The sequence below is a fragment of the Lynx canadensis genome, chromosome D2 (genome assembly GCF_007474595.2).
Source record: "Lynx canadensis isolate LIC74 chromosome D2, mLynCan4.pri.v2, whole genome shotgun sequence".
Taxonomy (NCBI): domain Eukaryota; kingdom Metazoa; phylum Chordata; class Mammalia; order Carnivora; family Felidae; genus Lynx; species Lynx canadensis.
In genome coordinates this window covers 79,291,136-79,312,998 of record NC_044313.2, presented here as the reverse complement: position 1 = coordinate 79,312,998, position 21,863 = coordinate 79,291,136, and the positions used below count along the sequence as shown (strand labels likewise).

Genomic DNA, 21,863 nt, shown 5'->3' with positions numbered 1-21,863 from the left:
TCTTGCTTGTTGAAACACGGAGAGACCGAACCTTGGTTTGCACTGGTTACTCCTGCTCCCCCATATCCACTTCTGCCCTTCTCTGCGCTGCTCTGGGCCCAGGGTTACTGCAGCCTCTGAAGGCCGAATTCCCTCGAGCTCTGGTTTCTGGAAGGCTGTGGCCAGTGCGAGGCATGGGCAGTAGACTGCAGGGCGGAAGGAGACGGAGGCTGGAGGAGAGTCCTCCTCTCCGCCCTGCTCTGCCAGGTGCTGGAGATGCTTCAGCTCCTCTACAGGTAAAACCTCCTTTCAGGCAGCCCTCCTTCCCTGGTTCCAACCCGCAAGGGGCATCAGATACTTTGTTTTCCTCCCCATTTCGGCTTCCGACTGGCGATGGCTCTCTGCTGTCACCGTCCCAAGGTGCCACAATATTCTCTGCAGGTGGCCTTACCTAAGCACCTTTCTGAATGCCCTCTCCTTAAATCCTTCCCTTTAAAACCTTTTTACCCTCTATTGCTTGCTGGGACCCTGACTGAAACACTCTTTAAGGATGTTTTCTTCTGGTTTCTTCTAGCAAAGCCCTCTGGAAGCATGGCCGGTAGAGTCCACCTCTTTTTTAAAAAATTTTTAATGTTTATTTATTTTTTGAGAGAGACAAAGAAACAGAGCATGAGAGGGGGAGGGGGAGAGAGAGGGGGAGACACAAAATCTGAAGCAGGCTCTAGGCTCCGAGCTGTCAGCACAGAGGCCGAAACGGGGCTCAAACCCACGAAGCACGAGATCATGACCTGAGCCAAAGTCGCTGCTTAACTGACTGAGATCCACCTCTTAAAAGCAAATCCTTTTGCCCAGAAGTATTCTGAGTGAGAATACCTTGTGATCTCTTGAAGGTCTGTGTTTTCATAGGTAAACAAAGGATCACTTTCATCTATGGAGATGAGTTTCTCTTCATCTCTGACTTTTTGGCATAACAACCAATATTTCAATGTTAATAGGACAAAAGACACCTTCTAGCTCCAACTTGACATTCATTATCAATCCATTATCAATAGTGTCATGAATGGTAAATCTGCTCACTTTGATGGCTGGTGCTCAAAGCCTTAACCTCTTTCCAGAAGTCTGGTTGCTTACAGTCGATTACAGGTGATTGCTAATTTCCCAGTTTGCCACTAGATATAAGGATTTCAGCTCGGAGACAGCTGAACTTAGGAAGTCAATTTGTATTATAACTATTTCAGTGCTGCATCAGGGGGCACTAGCTGTTCTTGGTCTGTTTATTTATTATTGCTTTAAAAAAGTTTTTTTAAGTTTATTTATTTTGAGAGAGACAGAGACAGCACGAGCAGGGGAAGGGCAGAAAGAGAGAGAGAGAGACAGACAGAGAGAGAGAGAGAATCCCAAGCAGAATCTGCAGTGTCAATGCAGAGCCCGACACATGGCTTGAACTCATGAAACCGCGAGATCATGACCTGAGTTGGAACCGAGTCGGATGCTTAATACACTGAGCCACCCACGCACCCCTATTATTGCTTTTTTAAAAAAAAGTTTGTATTTTAATTCCAGGTGTACGATACGGCAATTCAACACTTCCATATGGCTTTTTTTTTTTTTTTTTGATCTTTTATGCTGAATTCCAAGAATGGCAAATTTTATGCGCCTTCTCAACTCCTACATTAGCCCATCTGATCCTGTGGTTACATGAAGCCAATAGCATTTTAGCCAGATTAGCTGATTCCTCTTTTCTCACAGTGGCTGTAGAAACAGTGCCGAAAGACCCATTTTCCATAAATAGCTCTCCTAGCCGGCCAATACAGAGTTTGAACTTTTTACCATTCGTGAGTCATTCCTTTTGTGTAAAAGCATCACAGAATCAGTCTTGTTTCACTTCACCAGGAACAAATTGAATGTTCACTTGGACTCTATAGGTATAGAAGTCATTAAGCCTGGGAGCACAGTTTCAAAAATAGTTTTAGCAAGCAATAAATCTAGAGTTTATTGGTGACAGACTTCAGCAGTTACATCAACGCGGGATTTCCCTGGGGAAATATATTTCTTTCATCCTGAGAGGCACCTCTGGAGTCAGAAAAACTGGGGTTTGAATTCTGGTTCTGACGTGTATCTATGTGACCTTGGTCAAGTTGCCTAACGTCTCCAAGCATCTGTTGCCTGGTGAGATGGGAATAATGACAGTGCCTGCCTTAAAGGATTGGCAAGAAAATTAAATGAGGTGATAGTACGTGCCTAGCACAGTCAAAGGCACGTGATCAGTGTATTGCGAAAACCCAACAGTATCGTTCTTGACTTTAAAAGCCTTTGGAAGTGTCGATGTGTGTATCATACTTCAGAAACAAGTTTTTAACAAGCCTTTCGAGGTAACATCCTAACATCTCAAGCATATCAGGATATTACTAAGTCAAAGACAGCTCTTTGGCTGGTAAAGTATACTGGATACACCTGACAGGTCAGAGCCAAGGGTCAAGAAACCAACATTCTTCTTTGAAAAGTAACGAGTAGTGATGATGCTAAGAGCATTTCAGACAAGAGTTTTTTAAAAAAAAATTTAACATAAATTGGGGAATTCTTTAGCTATTGGATTCAGGATGCTGAATATTTAGAGACTTATCTTTTGGGGAGGAACAGAAACCCACACTCCGGGGGATGCTTCCTGTGGTCTGCCCGCCATTACAGTTTCTCAAGCCTAATCCTATCCTGCAATGGTATAAAAATGAGAAGTGAACAAGAAAAAGGTTTCTCTGTGTGGTCTTTTGGTCGCTTGATAAAAACGTTTTGGCAAAAGCTTAGGATGAATCTGGTTTTCCACTCCTGCGTTGAGGCAGAAAGCTAACGGTCACCTGGATGCCGACGTTCACGGGTGCGTTTCACCAGCTGCTATGCCCACCTGTTGTTTGGAACTCACCGGAACGCATTAAAAAAGCATAGGCATAGGAGGACAATGAGGTGCATGTCTAGTGAGAGAAGTTTATCCTAACGTGCCCCAAACTTTGGGGGACCCTCACGATCAGTGCGTGAAGTGGAATCAAAGAGGGAAGAAAAGAACATCAACATACCTAATGTTTCTAGAATATAATAATACTTCATTGATCCTGACCTCATCTTTCTTTCTATAAGGATAAAAATAAATTATAGGAGCACGTTGTTAGGCGTCCAGGAGTAAACAGGCAAATCTGCCCCACCAGGCTAGAATGTCTTTGCAGTAGAGTGAAGGCTCAAAGGGTCAGTACTGTGACCAGCATTCGTGAAGACCCTGGTCCCCCCTTCTCAATCCAGGAAGAGAATTCCCATCCCTGCTGCGTCCCCATCTCCGGAATCACAAAGAACCGCGTGTCAGGGAAACAAGACAAAGTTTTCTCCCTGCTCTCTGCTTCTACTGCCTTCCCACTGCTCCACGCTGGTGGCCTTTGAAAGAGACTTTTTCGCCCTCCAGACGTGCCTGTAGCTGGCTTGCCATAAAGCCCCTGACTTTCCCGCAACCACACCAAGTCTCTGCTGCCTTACAAACTCGCTAACCACTCTTCTCTTTATCTGGATGGAGGGCCTGTGACATTAAAACGACTCGATTGTCTCTCTAGCACCTAGTTCTAACCGCGGGATTAGAAAAATTTAAAAAAAAAAGTTTTTAAATGGAGGACCCGTTTTTTGAAAGAATGTGGGGTTATTTAACTCCAGCATCGTCTTCCGTAGGCTCACTGTGCACCCAGCCCTACACCAGTCAGACAGATTGTGGACTGAGACGTGACATAACGTGCCCCTGGTGATTAAGGGTTTTATCCTTGGGGGGCTTCCCTTTGGGTTTCGAAACAGAAACGTAGTAGGCTTTCCCGTCGTCTTTGCACAACGTACACAGTGAGTCCCAAACCCACAATAAGAAGGTTGGAAATGCTAGCCTTATTTCCATGCGTTTGTAAACTTTTAGGCTACTGTGCCATCGTTGATTTTGTAGGGGAAGTACCGAGTTTCAGACAAGAGAGGCTACGAAAGTAAAGCACTGTGCACGCAATGATGCAAAATGTCACGGGATATCGTTATTTTACAGCCACTCGTCCCAACCTACCCATTTAATTACTTTACGGCCGTGGCGTTCGTGAGCATGTACGGTCGTTCCAAAATTCATAGTAATAAAAACGTTGTTACATGCCACCTCGCATTTTTACACAGATATATATTTTTATATTGATGGCCAGAGTTACTTTGTACCGAGGCAACGACTTGGCAAATTAATAATCTAATTCAAAACTTTTATACTTTTAGAAATCAGAAAGCAACGCTTGCAGGGGCCTGGAATCTGCGATATGGAGGTAAAATGTCCGAGTCCGGTAGTGTAAGCATCAGGACACTGGGAAATATGTTTATCTTGTACTTGGCAAATCCGCTAATTCTCTTCTGTTTACAGAACAGCAAGTGCCCACGATGCTCGGCGAAAGCCAAAGAGAATAAACTGGACGTGGGGGGAGAAAAGTGGAAGTGGCAGCCGACCTCATTTAGTGGAAGCATTTTCCTTACTGTAAAATCAGCATAATCACCCCTATAATGAATACAAATCTCGGTTTGATGAAAAACTTCATCTTCCATCTTCCTATCAGCTTACCTTTTCTTTGTAATACTTTTAAAGTTCCTCTTACCCATATACTAGTCTTTACCTTAGTAAACTACTGTCCTTTTGTCTTTGTTATCTCTCTCTTTGTTTTTTTCATGAGAGAGAGAGAGAGAGGGAAATTCAGCGGAGCGAGGGCAGGGGAGAGGGGCAGAGTAGGGGGGGGCAGAGCGGGGAGGGAGAGAGAATCTTAAGCAGACTCCGTGCTGTCAGCATGGAGCCCGATGCGGGGCTCGATCCCACCACCCTGAGATCATGGCCTGAGCTGAAATCAAGAGTCGGACACTCCACCGACTGAGCCACCCAGGTGCCCCTATTATTTTTGTTTTGTTTCCATTTTATTCATGCTATTGAGCTGAATGTTTTTACTGCCGGGTTTCAGTCATTTCTCCCTATTTCTCATCTGACCTTTACGTCACGGCAAATGTTTGACCTGAAAGATCTGATGACAGAGGTCTTCCTTAGCCGAAGGCTCGCATTTCTGAGCCTCAGCACAAATCTTGATGTATGTAAATAAATGCATATCAATATAATGCGATATATACATTTCACCTCACTGAACTTCAGTTTCCTTATCTGTTTGTTAAGTAGTGAGTTATGACTGACCTTACAAGGCAGTTATGAGGATTAGATTGGAAATTTTATATTCTAAATATTACCAAAAACCATTTAGAGATGTACATTCTAAATATGATAAGGGGCGCCTGCGTGGCTCAGTCAGTTAAGGGTCTGACTTCGGGTCCGGTCACGATCTCACAGTTCATGAGTTCGAGCCCCGAGTCGGGCTTTGTGTCGGGCTCAGAGCCTGGGGCCTGCTTGGGATTCTGTGTCTCCCTCTCTCTCCGCCCCTCCCCCACTCACGCTCTGTCTTTCTCTCTCTCAGACATAAATAAACTTAAAAAAAAACTTAAAAAAATAAATAGGATGAAAAGTTTTAGAAATTTTGTACTCCACATATTAGAAAAATTATGTATGCAAAATACTCAGCACAGAGCAGGGACAAATAAAAATTAACAATGACAATTATCACTGCTGTGCTTGACATCGCAAGGAAAGGGATGAACAAGACAGACTTAACTGCTATGGGAAGGTATAGTTGCCAACAGGAGATTCACAAGTGGGAGCCAGGAAGGAAAAATACAAAGAATTTTTCCTGGCTCATCTCCACAAAGACGTTTTTAAAAAAATTTTTTTTTCAACGTTTATTTATTTTTGGGACAGAGAGAGACAGAGCATGAACGGGGGAGGGGCAGAGACAGAGGGAGACACAGAATCGGAAACAGGCTCCAGGCTCTGAGCCATCAGCCCAGAGCCCGACGCGGGGCTCGAACTCACGGACCGCGAGATCGTGACCTGGCTGAAGTCGGACGCTTAACCGACTGCGCCACCCAGGCGCCCCACAAAGACGTTTTTATAGCTTCAAGATATTTGCTCCTGATCTATAGCTTAACTTTAGCTGAATACCATTTCATCAAAACGTTCACCCTATTAAAAAGATTTTTGTAACCAGGTATCCATTGTTAATCAGAGTTGGTGTATAACTTAACTCTAATGCAATCAATCACCGCACCTCTGTAACCTGAAACCCAGTAAGCAGTTTTCTCCCTTCTTATGACCCATGGTTCTATCATGTGGTGTAGAGTCAGAAACATAAATCCCTCCTTCGCTTTCCTGCCCTGACACACCCACCCCACACACCTGTTTACTCCTGCTTGCAGGTAAATGTGTACATCTGCTCGGGTGTGATCTCCGTGATGGGATGACAAACGGGGTCTCGTGTCTGTGTTACTTAAAGAGCAGATTCCGAAGAGCGAACCTTTCCCCACACCTGTGTCTGCTTAGGGACACTCCAACGATCACAAGGAAACTTGTGGGACACAAGGAAACGTAGGGACACTCACCGATCACAAGGAAATCCTGGGTAAAATTATGGGGTTACCTGCTGAGATCTTTTCAGACATTATCTGGTTTCACGGTAGGTTATGGATGCCCCGCGTGTACAAGAAGAATTCAAGTGGAGATCCTCCTTCCAAGCTTCTACCCGCCCCCGCCCTCATTTCCAGCTTAGGCAGCACACAGGCTGTCCTGCTCTGACGTCCAGCTGGTGGCCGGCTCTCGGCCCCTGCTCTCCTCCGCCTTATACTCCAGTCCCCCTCCCCGCGTGTCCTCCTTCTCACCCAAGGTGTCCTGCCGTCAGGAAGATCTCGTCTCAGCGAACCCATTGCCTTCCGTTCCCTATCTCTTTCATCCTACTTAGGAACAAGACGTCAAACAGGACAGAAGAAGTCCTTGCCCAACATAAATTGAAAGTGGCTTTATGTTTTTTTAAGTTTATTTGTTTATTTTTGAGAGAGAGAGAGAGAGAAAGAGAGAGAGAAGGAAGGGCAGAGAGAGAGAGTAGGAGAAGGAATCCCAAACAGGCTCCATGCTGTCAGCACAGAGCCCGACGCGAGGCTCGATCTCATGAGACGTCATGAGATCATGACCTGAGCCAAGATCAAGAGTCAGACGCTTAGCTGACTGAGCCACCCTGGTGCCCCAAAGGTGGCATTAATAGTAAGTGATGCAGGGATCAGGAAAGCCACATGCTTGCTACTGAAATCAGAAGTAATAAAGGACCATGCTTGTAAGAGTCCCCTGATGTCCGTCCCCTTCCGAATCTCATGAAACACTCCGTCCACGTCCTCATCTGGCATTTCCTCAATACCCAGTGTCCGCTATCAATAGAACAATTGAATCGTTCTCCATCTTATTTGAGCAAATGGAAGTAAGTCTATTTTGTTAATGATAAATCAGTTTTTGTGGGCTAGACTGAGATAGCAGATGAGAACTTTGGTTCTAGGGGAACACACATTGCTAATCTGAAACAACAGATGACCAAAAGGGAGTTTATAACCCAAGAGCTGCCTGAAGCGGGAACTTGATTTACGCTATCGTTTCTCACTCGGTACCGATGTCACCCTGCTAGCTGTCCTCCTGCACAAAGATTCGGGGACACGGTGCAAAACGAGAACATCCGAATAGGCAGTCCGTAAAAAAATTAATTCACCTCTATTTCAAATAATGCATATTGAGAAAGGGAACTGAACGATGCAGCAAATAAAATATTGATTTCTTATCTGCGATATAGATGAGTCAATGTCATTCTGAGAAATTTAACTTTTTAATTTGCTAACCTGGTGCTTGTATTTTATTAGCAATTGCAAAAGAATAATCCGTTATTCTCTCGCAAGTGTCGAAAAGATGATGTTGTGGGGAAGACAGTTCCATCTATTATTCCAGCATGGCTGGAAAAAGCATGTAGTCTTTTCTGTTCTTTGCTAGTCCCTGAATCTCCTGCCTTATTTCCATGGTGGCGGATACCACAATCCGGGTGGGATCATGAATTTGCCTAACAATTGTACGGCAAGTCAGTCGTGCGAAATGCAAGCAAATTCTTCTGCTGCATACCGTGCGGCTACTTAACCATACAAGTAACATTTATAAACATCACAGGTACAGTAAATAAACATAAAATCATACATTTACATTTATAATCTGAAAAGAACCCAGATGGCTTTGGGAAAGAACGGAAAACTTATTTTCTTTTCCGAACAATTTTTCTCTGTTCTAATGGTCTTGGTAAAAATACCACCCGCCAGGCTGATGTACTTCGCACATAAAAAACAATGTAACGCCTTACACTTCACCAGAGATATCAACCCATTAATTAAAAATCATTTATTAAACTTTAATGAATTCTTTTATACAGGCAAATTCTCTTGGAACAAAATAATCTTTGTATGGCTCATTAAAATCAGACAAGATTAGCTACACCTGAGCTTTCTATTTTCTTGAAAATAATTCACAAATACTCTTTAAAAAGCTCAAATCCAACATAAGGTGTCTTTTCCATGTCTCTCTCTCATACTCACAAACACACGCGTAGAAACCATTTTTTATTCACTTCTAAACTTATTCATTCAACTTGCAGTAGAAGACAACTATATATTAACTATTACTGGGGAAAAAAATGCAAATTTATGTTCAGTAGAGTGCTTTAATGTCCAAGAGTGAGTTCAATTAAGGAAAGGGACTTTCTTTGTTTTTGCTCATTTAAATGCGAAAATGTATTGCTATTTCAGCAGGATAACTTTTTCAAAATAAATGCCTTTTTCATATCCTAATAAAATGGCCAGTTTTTAATAATGTTTGGAACAAAAAGAAATTCTTCCCAGACCAAGGTTTTGTTTTGTTCTGTTTTAAACTGGAGGAAAACACAGTGATAACATTTAGCCCACTGCTTTTATTTTTCTCATCTTCCTTTTGATCCCCCCTCCTGCTCTTTCTTCCAAAGAATGAACGAAACTGGAAGAATTATCGATCTGATGTGTGATAAATGGTCGTGAGTTATTTGATTTGAGTTTCCTTGATAACCAGTGTGGCAGATAGATTTTTTCCATTCGGTTGCAACAAAACTCCTCATCCTACATCCTTTGTACCAAAAGGTAGGGTCTCTCTCTATCCCCTTGTCTGGAATCTGAGTGTGTGCCTAAGGCAGAACTGACACTATGTTACTTTTGAGTGAAGTCATAAAAAAATGATCCGATTTATGCTTGGTTCTCCTGGGACACTCAGTCTTGGAACCCGGCCACTATGTTATGAAGAATCCCAGGCCACTTGAAAGGATACATAAGTTTCCGGTCAACAGCTCTAGCCTACACCAGCGTCAACCCACAGACATATCAGCGAAGATGCCTCCAGAAGATATCATCCCCCCGCCCCCAGCTCTTGAATCTTTCCAGCTGAGACCCCAGACATTGTGGAGCAGAGATAAGCTGTCCCCACTGTAACGTGTCCAAATTTTTAACTTGCAGAATTCTTGATGTAATATGATGATTGTTTTGTCACTAAATTTGGGGGGGATCTGTCATACTGTAATAGAAAACAGCAACAACAAGGGAAGTCAAGTCGATCATCTTTTCAGATGTTTACTAACCATTCGCTTTCCTTCTGCTTGTTGCCTGTTCATAAACTTTGCCCATTTGGATCCTGCATTGTTTTTGTTTCGCTCATGTGTTCCGCAATGTAATCCTATACTTGTGACATATATTGTCAATGTATTCAACCGGTGGCTTGTTAGGTGATAGAACACTTTCAACTTTACCTAGTCAAATTTTTCAATTCTTTTCCTTTTTAAATTTTGGTATTTTGTGCCTTTTTGAAAGAAAAGCTTTCCCAGTTGAAGGTTATTTACAAAAGAAACTTCCATTTTCTTCTAGGACTTTCATATCTCTATGATCAACCTTATAATCCATCTTTAATTTATTGTTTTATATGGTATGGAGGTAGGGGAAATGGAAATCTTTTAAAACAGATAGGTTTTTTTGTTATTAATTTTTTTTTATTAAGTAAACTCTACCTTGAACTCATGACCCCAAGGTCAAGAGTCACATGGTCTACTGACTGAAGCAGCCAGAAGGCCCTACACAGTCGACTGTTTCTATACCACTTACTTAAATAATCCACTCTCCACTGATAAAAGATGCCTCTTTTACCAACTAAATTCTTCAACTAAATTCTTCAACCAATTCAATTCTGCAATTGAATTCTTCAATTCTTCAAAGCTTGAGAAAATAGCTTTGACTTTATAGATTAATGTGGGACCAATTGGCAGTTATATTATATTGAGTCTTCTTATACACGAGTATGGTATATTTCCCTATATATCCGGGTCATCTTTTAGGTCCTTCAGTAAGTTTGCAATTTCTTCACCCACTCACCAACAATTCTTGTTAGGTTTATTCCTAGTCAGTTTACGGTTTCTGTTACTCTTGTAGATAGAGATTTTGGTTGTTTTTGTTTTTGTTTTTTTTTTTTGATATTATATTTTCAAGTTGGCCATTGATGCAGTATAATAAAGCTACTAATTGTGCATTCGCATATTCATATCTATATGTACCAAGAAATATTTTATATTTCTTATATCTGGCTTTCTTTTTCTGTGGATTTCTTCATTAGGTGACTCCCCTTGAATTTCCCTTTGAACTATGTGGCCCTCGCGTCGTCCACAAATAATGACAGAATTACCTCTTCCTTTCCAAAATGTGTACCCTTCAGTTTCTTTTCTTTGTATGATTGCATTAGCTAGCACCTCCCCATACCAGGGCATCTCAGACTTTAATGTGCCTGCAAATTACCTAAGGATCTCGTTAAAGTGCTGATTCTGATTTCCCCAGGCTGCCAGATTGAACAGGTAGGTCTCTACATATGTTAAGTAGTAGTGATGATACAGGTCTTATTTACGACCTCAGTAAGGATTCTAATTATCCACCCCATTTCTACGGATGAAGAAACAAATTTAAATATATTAAGTAGTCTGACCAAGTAGCCAATGGCAGAGCAGGACTCGGCCCCAAATGAACAATTTCAAAGCTCTTCTTCTTTCTTGTTTTTCTTAACGCTAATTTTTTTTAATGTTTATTTATTTTTGAGAGAAAGAGAGGCAGAGAGAGAGAGAGAGAGAGAGGAAGCACAAGTGGGGGAGGGGCAGAAAGAGAGAGGGAGACCTAGAATCTGAAACAGGCTCCAGGCTCTGAGCTCTCAGCCCAGAGCCCGATGAGGGGCTCGAACTCATGAACCGCAAGATCATGACCTCAGCTGAAGTCGGAGGCTCAACCGACTGAGCCCCCCCCAGCCGCCCCAAAGCTCTTGCTCTTTGTATTTACTCTATAGTATCTTTCTGTTATAAAACAAAGATTAACATGTGCCTGACAGAGCCTGTTTTATTTTTTTAAATTTTTTTTTTTCAACGTTTATTTATTTTTGGGACAGAGAGAGCCAGAGCATGAACGGGCGAGGGGCAGAGAGAGAGGGAGACACAGAATCGGAAACAGGCTCCAGGCTCCGAGCCATCAGCCCAGAGCCTGACGCGGGGCTCGAACTCACAGACCGCAAGATCGTGACCTGGCCGAAGTCGGACGCTTAACCGACTGCGCCACCCAGGCGCCCCTGACAGAGCCTGTTTTAAAACGTAGATCCTGTATTACCTATTGCAGAAAAATTCTGATCAAAGTTTTTAGATCAACTTTAATATTTAGTTTACTAGAACAAGTTTTGGTTATCCCATGGCCCATATCTGACTCCTGCCACGGTCGTATGGCCCTCCAGCTGACAATGGTTTTTACATTAAAAACGTTTTTTTTTTTTTAATGTTTATTTATTTTTGAGAGAGAGACAGAGACAGAGCATGAGTGGGGGAGGGACAGAGAGAGAGGGAGACACAGAATCCGAAGCAGGCTCCAGGCTCCGAGCTGTCAGCACAGAGCCCGACGTGGGGCTTGAACCCACGAACCATGACAGCATGACCTGACGCTTAACCGACTGAGCCACCCAGGTGCCCTGATGGTTTTTAAATTTGTAAATGATTCAAAAACATCAAAATGAGAATGATATTTTGTGACGCATGAAAATGACGTAACGTTCAAGTATAGTATCCACACATAAGGGTTTGCTGGAACCAATGACACTCACTTTGTGCTCTTACTGTCTCTGGGCTGCCCTCCTACCACAGAGGCCAGGAGAGCGGTTGAGGTACGTTCTCTGAGTGCCCTGCACTGTGACAAAGTACGTGCACCACAAACCACACCGATGCAGTTACAACCCGACCGTGATTGAAGTACCACACGGTACTGTGACTTCTCTTAATATTAGTTTTTAAGCGCCACTGCAAACTCGTCAGGTCAAAACAAGAAGAGGAAAGCAGACTTCCAACGGCATGTACAGTGGGGTGTGGATGACTCTGTTATCAAATTAGTTGGCAAAGCATTGCATTTATTCTGGAATGACACCAGACCAGATACAAATACCATATTCGTTGGAATTAGTGGGGCTAAATGCTCATCACCACTCCCAGGAAAGCAATGGTCATTAAAAAAAAAAAAAAAAATTTTTTTTAAAAAGTGGACTATCTCATCATAGCAGAATTTTGTTTGTTTATTTATTTATTTGGAGAGACAGAGACAGAGAGAGAGAGTGCGGGCAAGGGGCAGAGAGAGGAAGAGAGAAACCCAAGCAGGTTCTACTCTATCAGTGCAGAGCCCAGTGGGCATGAACCACGAGATCATGGCTTGAACAGAAATCAAAAGTCAGATGCTTAACCGACGGAGACACCCAGGCGACCCCACAGCACAGTTTGTTTGTTTGTTTGTTTGTTTGTTTCACAAAAAGAGTTGAAAAATGAGGCTCAACAAAATAAGTTTCTAAGTGGCTCGTTTGTTTCCTGAGTAAGGAAAGCCGTTAGTCGATGGTGAGTAAACTAAATTGTGCTTGGTTGCCGCAAAGAAATTGTCCAGGAGAAATAAACCTGTTTAATTTTAAGACCATTGGCTTCGTTGGCTTGAAGAATTTGCAGTGTCAGAAGCCACACCGTTTGTCAACTAAGAACCAAGGCAAATGATTTCAGGTGGTTTTCCGTTGCTCCCGACGAGGTGACCATTGTTACTGATATTGCACAGTTATTACTATCTGAGGACTCAGTCCTGCCTTGGAAGTGACTGACGAATTGGCTTCTATGAGCATTTTGCATTGGAAAACAACAGGCGGGAAGGTTTTCAAAGAAACGGAGAGAACACTAATTCAGTTCCATCTGAAGGGGAATCTTCTAAGATGTGTTCCAAATGGTGGTGGTGAGAGTATTTGTGCTGAAGCAGAAAAAAGGCTCAGCTAAACTTATAAGGCATTTTAAACCTATGGATCCTCATTGTGTTATTATTCCCCAGCAGGTGCTTTGTGGAAAATGCTAAAATCTATCGTGACCCACTGGTAATGGGGGCCTTCATTTCTGTGGACCTCAAGCATCATCAGTTCTGTATCGGTCACAGCAGAGTTGGAATATCCTATTTCTCTACCACATAGCAGATCAATGGCTAAAAGGTGACTGTGATTTTTTTTGATGGCCGAGGTTGAAATTTTTGTGAATGACCCGGGCCACCATCGACCACAATAAGGTTTTGGAAATGAGCTTTTGTTGCAGAACTGGTAGTTTCTTAATGAATGCGACCTAAAATTACAAGGTCAAGCAGCACTTTGAAGTGAAACTTAGACTGTGGTAAAGGTATTTCGACGACAACGAATGTTGGCATCGCCCATAATGTCGAGCTGCTTTATCCATTTTCTGTGCTGTCACAAGTGAAAACAAGAAGGCCTCCACTATGCACCAGCTCTGTTTTCTTTTTTAAAAAATTTTATTAAAGTTTTTAATTGTTTATTTTTGAGAGAGACAGAGGGAGAGAGAGAGAGAGATCATGAGCGGGGAAGGGGCAGAGAGAGGGAGACCCAGAATCCGAAGCAGGCTCCAGGCTCTGAGCTGTCAGCACGGAGCCCGACGCGGGGCTTGAACTCACAAACCGCGAGATCATGACCTGAGCCGAAGTCGGACGCTTAACCGATGGAGCCACCCAGGCGTCCCATGTGCCAGCTATATTTACCAGCTATATTTTCTAAGCTCAAACTACAGTTTCAGTGGCATTTCTATGGGCCTTACTTAAGTGCAAAGGAAATTTCCATATTTCAAAATCCATTTAACGGCAGTGAGGAGAGAGTCTGCCTACCCTTCGATTCTAAGTAATTAATTTCATGACACGCTAAAAAGCAAATACCAAGAACTGAATAGAATTCTTTCAGCGCCTTCCAAGCAATGAACGTGCTCCATTAGTCGCAGGCTCATGGACAGACACCGGTGCTTGGCAATATCTATCAGTATGAAAAGACCTTTTCAAAGATGAAATATGTAAAATCTCATTATGAATCAGCACTAACAGATGGTCGTGTGCAATCACTTCTGATGGCAGGAAACACTAACTTTGAACCTCAGTTAAATGTTACCCCCCTTCACAATAAAAGAATTCCGTTCACTTATGAGACCTATGATACAGAGAATTGTACTCCGTTATTAGTATTGTTATTACATTCTCAATTTTGTTGATCGAAATCTGTAGAAATTGTTCTCTCTCATTATGTAACTGCCTACATAGTATCCTTGATTCTGCCTCTTGGTCTGCAAAGCCTAACATACTTACTCTCTGGTTCTTTGCAGAAAAACGTTGCCAGTCCTTGACCTAAACTGTTCTCTTCTGTCTCTTACTGTCACAGGTATGGAGTAAAGACAATTCTCAAAATCATGTCTTTTGAGCGCCTACTATGTGCAAAGCTTTTTCTTTGTGAGAGGGCGTAACGCTTTCCAATTCATAGTGCGGAGAAATTAAAGTTCAGACCCTTCCTAGGGTGGTATACTGCTAAGTGAATGAAGCATGATTTAAATCTGGTCTTCCTGGCTGCAAAGCCTAGGCTGTGTGACCTTGGGAAACATACTTAACCTCTCTGAACCTGTTTCCTCATCTGTAAAACGGGAATTATAATGACAGAACCACCTATATCATGGGGTCGATTTGAGCATCAAATTAATTGATATATGGAAATCGGAATAGCTTCAGGGGAGAGCAGTCATGACCAGCTTTGCTACAGGTTAGCTGTATGACCTTAGTCAAGTCACTTAACCTCTCTGATCTTCAGGATCCTCCTTCGTACAATGTGGATTAAAAACGGTCTACCATACAGAAATGTAAGGATTGAAACAAAATGCACCCAAAATACCCAATGTAAGGTTGTTTTAAGAATGAACTCAGTAAACGCTAGTTCATTTTCCCTGGACTATAGCCCTTCTACATTGACCCAAAAATTAAAAAAAAAAAAAGGGGGGGGGGGGCGCCTGGGTGGCTCAGTCGGTTGAGCGTCTGACTTCCGCTCAGGTCGTGATCTCGCGGTCCGTGAGTTCGAGCCCCGCGTCGGGCTCTGTGCTGACAGCTCGGAGCCTGGAGCCTGCTTCGGATTCTGGGTCTCCCTCTCTCTCTGCCCCTCCCCCGCTCATGCTCTGTCTCTCTCTCTCTCTCTCTCTCTCTCTGTCAAAAATAAACAAACATTAAAAAAATTTTAAAAAATAGTACAGCTAAATCAAACAACAATAAAACAAACCAAGGTAAAAAAAAAAAACAACCCAAGCAAACAAACCTCGGCGTACTGATTGGGCGTTGGAGGACAGGGAGACTCTAAGAAGTACAAACAAGGAAAGCAATTTACTGGAGTTGCCAGGTAGGATAAGGCGCGTCCAAGCAAATCCGAGTTTCAGAAAAACAGCGCATTTTCATTTTAGTATAAGTATATCACAAATATTGCACAGGGCACACTAACACTAAATAAGCTATTAAGTGTTTATCTAAAATTCGGATGCAACCCAGTGTCAGGTATTGTGATTTACTCAACCTGGCACCCTAGACGTGACAAAATCTAGTAAGGAATCTCTTACCCTGGGCCCGCAAAGCTCGGAATGCAAAAGCTCCTAATGTGTTTCCCAGTCTCTAATTGCAAAGGCTTCGGGGCAAAGGCTGACCCCCACCCTCCAGGTCCCTGCCAAGCAAAGGGCCTGGACTGGAACCCCCAGGCGAGCAATCACCCTCCAGCACCGCCTCGGAGGGAGCCCGGAGCGGGGGACTGCCAGGCACACGGTGGCAGCAAGCCCAGTGGCCCCTCGGGTCCCTCTGCCCCAGGCTTTCCTCGGGTGGGGCCCTGCGGTTACAGTGTGGTGACTCTTCGTCTCTGCACCCCTGCCACGCCCTGCTTGGTCCACCTGCGGGTGGGGGTGCAGGAGAGAAAACAGCTTTGGAGGAAGGGAAAAAAAAAAAGGCTTATCAAGGTAACATTCTTCTTGGCGGCTGCGTGCTTTGCTGCTCTGCCCCGCAAAACTTTAATTACTACGTTGAGGCCGAGTGGCTGCAGGTTGTCATTGCCAGGCCTGATTGAACAGCCTGCTTTGCACAAAGTCCTAGGGATTGCTTTTGCTGCACTTTCGAACGGCTCGTGACGGTGGCTCTTTTACGTTAAGGAGGAAACTCTGTGGTTAAACTGTAGCCTAGGTATTTTTAGAGCCGTTACCATGTTAACCGGATTTTGTACATTTCACCTGCAGGATATGCAGTCGTGCTCAGGGCCTTCCCTAAACTCTAACCAAAAAAAAAAAAAAAAAAAAAAAAAAGATTTAACAGTTGTGAATATTGTGTTTTGGACCAACTCCCAGGCATCAGAAAGCTCCTCACCAAATACGTGGGCTGCTGAGAACCCCTTCTTGGATGGGTGGTACCATGCCACCAGAGAGGTTTTATTTTTTTTTTCCCCTCCATACGTAACTTGATTTGAAGGAAACTAACCCAAAGGCTAAAACTGGTTAGTTCTAAAGGTCAGAGCCTGAAGGCAGTGACCCTTTGGTTAATGATTAAGCTTTTTCTAAGCTGTCTCAGACAGAATTCTGGCTTTCTGCCACTTCTCTGGTCATTTTAAGCTGCAAATTCTTGTACTGTTAGTTTTTAAGTAGGTAGCAAAGGTTATGAGAAAGACATCACTCGTTAGTTATTTTTCCTTATCAAATGTCTTTAGGGTTTTGGAAGGCAGAGGCTGTTCTGTGTTAAGGGAATCTTCTGAATGTCCCCGGCTACACAGCCTTTAAAGATGGACCAGAGGGTCCTGGGGGGTGGGGGTGGGGGTGGGGGTGGAGGTTTCTAGCTATTACTCCCATGTTAATTAGCTGCCAAAGAAGAAGCCGGAAGTGAGTGACAGGACACCCACTTAGAGATTAGGTATTAGTTCCCAAATCACTGCTATCCAGGGTGGTTTTTCACCGATAATCCCAGCACGGAAGGTTCAAGAAACAGGAGCCTAACAGCCACAATATATTTATCATGTCTGTCATCAGTTAAGAACTGGGAGAGCTTTAAAATACTCTGAATGAAATGTGAAGCCCAATGAGGTTTAAGTGATATGACGTTTCACTCCCAAATTTAATGCCAGTTTATTCTCTGGTCTATCTGAATTAGAGTCGATTTGTACACCAAAAAAAAAAAAAAAAAAAAGGAAAAAAAAAATCCCTCCCATAAACAAATCTAAATGTTATGCGGCCAAGCTGTTAAAACACTTGCTCCAATATTGAACATGGAATAGTTGTTCTCTATTTCTCAAGGGAAAATATACACAGTCAGACCTTGCTTATCCGTAACCCAAACTTCCGGAAGGCTTAAGTATTTGGAATTGCTCCAAACCCTGAAGGGGGAGGGATGGAGAGGGAGGGAAAGTGGGAAGAGAGGCTGGGCGATGGGGGGGGGGGGGGAGGCGGGTTGGGAGGGTGGAGGGGGGTGGTGAGGATGAGAACCAGCAGAGAGCAAGCAACTCAGCTTTTGGAAGTAGACCTGAAGCCTTAGCAACACAGACAAGAGACCTGGAGGTTACATCTGATTGGCTTAGCAGCCGGGAGGAATGGTGCGCTCTGATTGGCTGGCGATGATGTCTCCAAATACCCAGCCTTTTTCAGGAAAGCAAATTTATGTGGCAGAAGGGACAGGAGACCGAAGAAGCAGGCAAGAAAAAAAGGGAAGGGAACGGGGCAAAATCAATGGCAGATGATTCCTAACGGAGGTGATGACTGTGATGAAAAAGACAAAAAGAGTAACGGCACCTACTGATGTAACTGCTTAGGGTTTACAGAGTGCTTTTACGTGTAATCACTGATACTGTCTTTCTTAAGACCTGCAGGGCTCCCAGAAGTTCAGTCGCGGGCTCCAGGTCACTCAGCTCCCAAGAAAAACAGCCGAGGGTTTCCGGCCACAAATCCAACACTCTTGATGTTACAGGGGGTGTTGAGGAGGTCGCGATCTGGAGTTGCGGGCAGCATCCAGGGCGAGCAACTTGCTCTGATTGCAGAAAAGAGAACCAGAAGCCCCATCGGTCTGTAGGTTAGCAGGAAATGCAAATGCGGGTGAAGGGCTCTCTGCCCTTTGCGGTCACAGACCTTGAAAACACAGGCGTGGGGAACATCTCTGTGGGTATCTGGAAGGGGAGATGGGGGTGCAAATGGGCCCCGAGTCCTGCAAGCTCGCGGGGCGGCTCGGACTGCATTTCACCGGGGTGTCTCAAAGTCTTGTCACACGCGTCATGTGGAGCCTGGCACCTAATCATTGTCCCCCACCTCTCCTTGAAAAGCCTCTCCTTCCTCAGCCTTCCGATCTCATTGCTCTTCGCCCGGCTGCTCTAGCTGGAACCCTGAAAGTCACCCTGGTCTCTCTCGCCCTTCCCCCTTCCTAATTTCTTGGCAAGTCACAAAGATTCCGTTTCCAAATCATGCCTTGAATCAGGTGATTCCTGTCCATCTCCACAGTCACCGGCATTTTTCCTCCCCGGCAACAGCTTCCTCGTGGATGTCTCCAATTTCTCGCTCCCCGTCCTGTCCTCTCCACCTCCTGCCCCCTTCCCTTCAAATCCGTCCCGTGCATCCTGTCCACGCCCTGCTTAAAACGTGCCCCAAGAATAAAACTTGCGATCCCTACTAGGACCTGGCCCCTGTTCACTTTGCGACGCTCTGCCTAGCATCACTGGAGTCACTGAGGCCTTATTTCGGTCAGGAAAACACACTACGGTCTTCGCAGGCGGGGAGCCGGCAACCTTGCTGCTGTCGGGCTCTACGTCCTCCGTGGCTGGCTCGTTCGCCTGTTTCATGTAACCCGCACAGACAGGGCTCCCGTCCCAAGCCTGGCAGACGAAGACACTCCTTCGTCCTCACGCGCAGTGCTCGTTTGCTAACTTCCTCCGATTCCTCACTCTGGAATCACACATGCTTGTATTTGGTTCCTTGTTTATCGTCATCTTTTTATGGGTCTCCCCCCACCCCCCGCCTCCACCCCAGCAACCATCAAGCTCAGCGAAGGCAAAAGGGCAAGGTTTCTTTCGTTCATGCTGTAGCCCCTGAGCCCACAGCAGTGGCACGCGGGAGGGAGCGTTTGCCGAAGGAAGGAATGAAGAGCAGGGCCTTCACGTACCCTGCGGGGCACGTCACCTGTGCACCGACTGCTTTGCGCCCTGTCATTTGTGAATTCCTGTTGCAGTCGGGAGTCGTGAGTCGTGGGCAGCTACAGCTGCCATCGTGTTGGCGGTTTTGTGGAACCTCAACACCACGATTTCTGGAAAAGGGAATGAATAGAATCTTGTTTGCAGTGGGACTTGGGGATAGTATCCATTCACTCCCCAGGTCTCTTAGTAGTCAACGCTTGAAATGCATCCTAAATCGGAGCTGTTCTAGATAGCTGTTGTGGAGCGGGTAGGAAATTGTGATAACGGTTTGCCTTCTGGGATTCCTGTGCGGAAAGGCGTTCATTCTTTTTTAGAGCCAGGAAAGTAGAGGTCCCCACTCCCCAACGGTCAAGAAAAGCGTACTGCTTTCTTGACAGTCTGGGGAGCTCACGCACTGGCCATGACCAAGCCTGTATCTATTTTTGATCTGGCCAAGTTGCGTCTGTGAATGAGGAACACATCCCCGGCAAAGTAGATCACTCCCTAGAGATTTTAAAATCGCGATGGAATCAGTATCTTGATCAAGGTATTGCTGCTTTAATGACATTCATTTCAGTATTCTCGTTTTGGGGATCTCTTAGCTGACCTGTTCCGGGTACTTCTGAAAATGAAGTTTACCATGGTGCCCTCTGGTGGAATCAAATTTGTCCGTTTTTTAAAAACGAGCCTTAACTAGTGAGACTGCATCCATCTGTGTGACAGAAATGTAAGGAGCAACTCAAAATGAAAATGTCCATCAACCGTAAGAAGGGTTCTCTTGCTCTCGGGGGGACAGCAAGAATTACATGCCTCAGAATAGCTGCTTGCCGGCCAATTCAGGGGTACAGCTGGCTGGAGCTGCAAAGGAAGGGCCATCATAAAAGTGCATGTAATTCCACATCCATTAGATGGATGGATGGCTCCGGGCCAGGAGCCACCGCATTTCAAATCACCTGGTTCTATGCAAGCTGACTAATTAGGTATTATATTCAGAAGGTCGCAAGAAGGGTAGAGCTATTACAGCGTTTGCAATACTATTCATAAATAGTCATGAGCTCAAGAGGGAGGTAGTATTTTGTTGCAGTTTACTGAGAACCCGTAGAGATTCACTGCACATGACCACTGTCAATTAGATTCCTCACGGAGCTGATACAAACACAATGTGTCCATCAAAATGGCCAGGGTGACAGTGCTTGCTCCTTGAAACGGTTGTGACCATGAAACTTAGTGACTCCTTCACTTAGCTCCACAAGGGGACAAAGTCACGGTCTCTTGGAGACAATCTAGGTGACATACCACAGGGATCCTACTCGAGGAACCGAGATCATTGGACCAGCCCACTTCCATGTGAATGGAAGTTAGAAACAAAGCCCTTCGCTGGCTTAGGGTCTTAAGGCAGAGGGAGGCAGTGTTATTCTGTATAGATCGGTTCCTGTATTTGTTCATCTTAATGTACGAAGTAAAACTACCATTCAAGATAAAAACTGAGGGGCTCCTGGGTGGCTCAGTTGGTTAAGCGTCCAACTTTGGCTCAGGTCATGATCCCGCGGTTTGTGGGTTCAAGCCCCACGTTGGGCCGTGTGCTGACAGCTCAGAGCCTGGAGCCTGCTCCCTCTCTCTCTCTCTGCCTTTCCCCCACTTGTGCTCTGTCTCTCTCTCTCTCTCTCTCTCTCAAAAATAAATAAACATTGAAAAAATGAATAAAAATTGAGAAGGAAAACATAAAAACCAAAGCTCATGAACATCTAGTCCATCAAAAAGTCTGCAAATTATTTGGTGATTATTTTATATTCAGTTTATTTATTTATATTCAGATTATTTTATATTGAAAAGTAGGGTGTGGGGTCAGAGTAATAGTGAGTTGTGCATACAGCACACTTACATTTCATCAGCGTGTTGCTTTTCCTACTGATGACCTTTCTTTGAAACTTGACCTCATATTAAAACAAAATAAAGGGGCGCCTGGGTGGCGCAGTCGGTTAAGCGTCCGACTTCAGCCAGGTCACGATCTCGCGGTCCGTGAGTTCGAGCCCCGCGTCGGGCTCTGGGCTGATGGCTCGGAGCCTGGAGCCTGTTTCCGATTCTGTGTCTCCCTCTCTGACCCTCCCCCGTTCATGCTCTGTCTCTCTCTGTCCCAAAAATAAATAAACGTTGAAAAAAAACAAAATAAAAAACAACTACCAGTTCATCTAAAGCAGTAGTTCTTACAAGAGTGGTACTGCCCCCTAGGGGGTGTTTTGGGACCACTTTTTGTGGGCGGGGTGTCTCAAAGTGTCTAAATAATTATGGGGCTGTTACTGACATTTAGCGTGCAGTGGCTAAGGATAAACGGAGCAGTTCCATATTATGCTAGGTTTGCCCACCAGCC

At 44.4% G+C, this 21,863-nt stretch overlaps 1 protein-coding gene and 1 non-coding gene across 8 annotated transcripts in view; one reads left to right on the top strand and one right to left on the bottom strand.

Annotated features, from left to right (window-relative positions):
• Nucleotides 1-21,863, bottom strand: part of RNLS (renalase, FAD dependent amine oxidase) — a 293,352-nt gene that overhangs the window by 95,405 nt on the left and 176,084 nt on the right. The window lies entirely within an intron of this gene.
• Nucleotides 15,337-15,421, top strand: TRNAG-UCC. Its single transcript has one exon. It is a non-coding gene; the product is annotated as a tRNA-Gly (tRNA).